This window comes from Schistocerca piceifrons, unplaced genomic scaffold (assembly GCF_021461385.2).
Source record: "Schistocerca piceifrons isolate TAMUIC-IGC-003096 unplaced genomic scaffold, iqSchPice1.1 HiC_scaffold_349, whole genome shotgun sequence".
Lineage (NCBI taxonomy): Eukaryota > Metazoa > Arthropoda > Insecta > Orthoptera > Acrididae > Schistocerca > Schistocerca piceifrons.
Window position 1 is genome coordinate 228,495 of NW_025728569.1, and position 5,000 is coordinate 233,494.

Here is a 5,000-nt window from a genome sequence, read left to right on the forward strand (position 1 = left end):
TTCTGGGCTTCTTAGTATCTCCATGAGCGGTGTGTTCCGCAATTCCCTTCTTGCCTCATTGGCAACTGGGTCGAATTCCGGGCATTCCAGTACCACGTGCTCGGGCGTCCCCACAGGGGCGCCACAGACACACTCAGGTGACTGCATACTGCCAATTCTGTGTAAGTATGTAGGATAAGGGCCATGCCCGGATAAGAAGTGTACCACTCCCAGTGTTATAGTCAGATGTCTCATCTTGAGCCTCTCTCGGACACTGGGAAAGAAGTCAAAGACCCTTCTCCCCGTGTCTGAGGACTGCCACTGCTCTTGCCAAATGTCTGTAATTTTTTCTCTGATATCCCTGATATTGTTCATGTGTTCTCCTATAAGTGCTGTAACTTTTTCGTGTTCCCGTTTTTGGATCCAGTGTATTGCTGCATGTTGCCTGATCATTAAATCCAGCGGGTGAAGTCCCATTATTACTAACAAAGCATCCGTTGGTGTGGTGCTGAAGGCACCAACACACCGCATGATTACATTTCGCTGTATTCGTCTGATGACACGTGCTGGTTTCACCTGAGTGAGCCTGTGCGCCCACGCGCTGGAACCATACCCCACAACTGGTATCAGTATACAGTTGTTGTACATTTTGGTTGCCCCTGGGGGCAGATGGAAACGTCTTTGAGCAATACTGATCAGTTTGTTAAATATTGAGAGGGATTTGGTGGCCACATGGTCGATGTGCGGAGCATAGCTCCACGCCTCATCCATGAGGACGCCCAAGTATCTTGCAGACCTAGATCTCGCAACTAATCTATTATCCAGCCGCACGACTGGATCACGGGCCAGCTTTCCTTTTAAGAGAATGTAATTTGATTTTTGTGGTGCAACTTGTAGTTTTGATTTTTGGCACCATTGCATTAAGATCTCAGATGCTTGTACTGTTTTATTCTCTATTTCAGCACGACTATCTCCTTCGACCATGATGAAAAGATCGTCTGCATACGCCACTGCTCCCAGTACCGTGTCGTTCCCATTCAAAGTTGTCAGCAGGGGGTCCATGTTTACATCCCAGAACACGGGGCCACACACAGAGCCCTGCGGGCAGCCCTTCGAGATGTCTTTCAACATCACGGCACCAGGAGCCGTGATTTTCGCAACTCTTTTCCGGCAGTAATCCCTCAGGCAACCATATAGTGCCGCCGGGCACTCCATTTCCCGTAACTGGGAGAAGAGCGCCGGCCACCACAGGTTGTCGAAGGCGCCGGAAATGTCCACCATGATGCCCAGGACATATTTCCTCGTGGATGAGTGCACAGTACTTGCTACTTTATTTATGGCATCAGATGTAGACTTGCCCTTTCTGAACCCGTACTGCAATTCACTCATACCACGAAGAAGCCTGTGGCTAGACAGTCTAGACATCAGAAGCTTCTCAAAGGTTTTGCCCAAAACGTCAAGTAAACAGATGGGCCTATAGGATTTTGCAAGTGTAGGGTCCTTATCTTGTCCCTTTTTTATTATAACTACTTCTGCTGTTTTCCAGCATGTTGGGAAGCTCCGCATTTCCAAACATCTGTTGTAAATTTTGGCAAGACTTGGTGCCAACTTTTGTGCTATGCACTGCAGTACTTCTGCTGGTATACCATCTGGCCCTGGGGCTTTCCGCCTCGCGAAGGATTTTATTGCTTGTACCACCTCCTCTTGCGAGAAGGGGTAGACTTGTAGGTTGTTGTTGTATATTATTTGATCTTGCTGTCGTATCTCCCTCTGCAGCTCAGTGTCCATGTCAGGTCGGTCGTCCGGTAGGAGCACATGAAGTAACTCCTCAGCAGTTTGTCTCCAGTCAATTGTCATGTCGTCAGTGTCTTCCTTTTTGATTGTGGAGAGCTGCATTGGGGAGTGTATTTTCTCCCTCACGATTTTGTATGGCATGCCCCAAGGGTCCAGGGTAAGATGTTCCTTTACGAAGTCTTCCCAACTCTGCTGTCTATGTTGGTTTAGGGTATCCTTAAAGACCCTCTTCTGTCTTCTATATATGGTGAGATGGAATTGTCTTTCTGCCTGGGCGAAAGCCCTTTGATAGTTCCTGCGTGCTCTACGCATAGACTGCCTGAGCCGCGACAGCTCCGGAGTCCATGGCGCAGTCGCTTTCCGAATGAGACGTCTTTTCACTGGTATCGCTACGGCGATAGCCGTCTTTATAGAGGTAGTTAGGGCCTCTACTGCCTCTTCCACGTTAAATTCAATTCCGAGCTCTGGAGGATCGAACTCCGCCTCCAGAAGGTCCCAATTGGCTCTCCCGTAGTCATAACGCATTGTCCACTCTGCTGGCACGCGGTCCTCCTCCACAGATATGTCGAATTCAATGACATTGTGGTCACTCGTGGTTATAGCGTCATGTGTTTTCCAATTCAAAATTTTATTAGCAATACCCATTGAGGTTAGTGTGATGTCAATAAAAGATGCTGCCCCGGCTCGGCTCCTATAGGTAGGAGGGTTGCCGGGGAGATTCGCAACATTCAAATTTTGTTCCATGATTAAATCTTCTAATTCAATTCCTCTGTGGTCTTGTACCGGGCTGTGCCAGAGCGGTGATTTAGCATTTGCATCCGTTGATATTATTATATGCTTGTCTTGTAAGACTCTTAATGCTGTCCGCAATTGTCCCAGGTAGATATCAATATTATGTCTGTACTGGCAATACAAACTCATTAAATACAAACTGTGTCCTTTTAAATTGACTTCTACAACCGTAAGGTGTGTAGTACATAATTGAGTAATTACAGTTGTTTTGATTAGATTACTTAAAATTATAATTGACGTCATTGGTTGCTGGCCTGAGGCAATCACCTGTGCGTTAACGGGAAAGCCAGGAATCCTTCCCGAGACGGAGTATGGTTCTTGTATTAATAAGATGTCTACTTTGTGTTCCTCTGTTAATCTTCTTAATTCATGTAAGACTAACTGACTTCTCATTGCATTTACCTGAAACACTCTAAAGTGCATCAGGATACCTTGTATGGAAATGACTATTTGGCCAGGTTTGGGCAGGATCAAAAGCGATCCTGCCATACATCATTACCATGTCATTGTATATCTTTTTTAGGTCAAAAACCCTACCCCTTCGAGCAAAAACTTTCGATACGAGTTCCTCTAGTTGTTTGAACTCAAGAGGTATGTTTGCTGCGGCAAGCTGGATGCAATCTGCATCCTCCAGAGCAGGGAATGTTATCCTTCTTCCTCTGGGATACCCGGTTCTCACCAGCTGCCTAAGAGCCACCGTCAAGATTGCTGGATCTTCTAAACGTGATAGTCTTAATGTCTCCTCACATATACCGTAAGTATTCCCAGGGGGACAATTATTATAAGTCCGTTTTCTTACAGAGGGAATCTACATCTACAAGGTCAGAGTCTATGTTCTCTTTCTCCTTGCCTCCACCAATTACTTCTACTTTTACAGTTTCCAATACTACTTGTTCTACAGAGTTTTTTGACGTATTTTTTGTGCCACCACCTATTTCAGTTTTGTCTAGTTGCAAGTCTTTTAGTGCTTGATATGTCTTCTCTGCAGAGTGTCCAGCAGCCGAACCGGTGCCGGGCGCCGATGTCCTCCCCCTTGAGGCCAGGAAGCCCCCGACCTGGCAGGAGAAGTCCGCCGCCCCGCCCGACTCCGCCGCCACAGCCGAGACCCCCCTCCTGTCGGCCAGAAAAGACCCGACCTGACAGGAGAAGTCTACCATTTCCGGCTGCACAGCAGGAACTGGAACAAAGTAAGAAGCGTTAATTTCATCATCTTCATCCAAAGATGATTGTGATCTCCACCTTCTCCATCTTTCTGCATCCCGTGCTACTTTGCTAGGTGACTTCCGTTTCTGGACTTTTCGGCTAGTCGCCATAGTCAGTCCTTTGAATCAATCTTTGTAGTAACAACTTGTATGTCATGCACTCCCTTCCTGGGGAGTGACAGACCCTTTTTCTGTACCTACAAGGGATGCATGTTTCTCGTTTATCACAAGATTTTTTGTCATGGCCATCCTCGCCACATCTTCCACAGACTGAGTTTTGGAAATTACAATACTTGGCCACATGGCCATAATCCTGGCACTTTGTGCATTTTGCCAGTGCTGTATAGTCTTTAACTGAAATCGCTGTGTATCCTATATATAATTTATTTGTTTTGACTATTATTTTCCTGAGATCGGGTGCCACCTCTACGGCATGATGTACCGTAGGCCGATCTCGTGGCCCTGTTTTAAAACGTAACTTGAATTTCTCAATAAATTCTTCTTTAGTCATGATTTCCTCAAAGTTCTGTTCATACGCACAATTGATGACGTCGTCCTGCGACATGTACGTCGGGACGTCGTACATCATCATAAGTGGTCTTCGTTTCTTTGGTTTCTCGCAAACAAAGGAGTCATTTAATTTCTTGTTTGCTAATAGTTTGTCACAGTCCTCAGTTGAGGCTAATTCAACTATTAGTATGTTTTTGGTCGTTCTGACATTGTTTATTTTAATTTTGTCTGTTCTCGGATTAATACTTTTCTCAAAATTCTCTTTAGCCTTCTTAACGTCTTCACCTTTTTTCGGTTTGACAAAAATGGTTGGTACAGTTTTCTCTATGTTCTGTCTTATTGTTTCTTGAACTGTCTTTTTAGGTTGGGTCACTGCTGCAACTGCAGCATACGACCTTTGCGGTTTCTGTAGTTCATTGCGGAGCCGCTCATTTTCGGCTTTCACTTCCGCATACTGTCCTTCTAGTTTAGCGTGGGCAAGAGCCCAATTGGCTATGTCCTCTTTCAATGCCCTAATCTGGTCGGCATTTATTTTTCCATGCCTGACACTCCGATCCAATAATCGGAGGAAGGAGGCATGTCTTTCCATAACTGACTGATTCGGATTTCTCTCGTCAATAAGAGCATCATGCTCCGAAAGCGCCGATTCACTCTCCGTTTGTTCTGCCATGTTTGCCAAGAAGAGTGAAAAAATTGGGGCCCGTCTGTTACCCCCGACCGGCA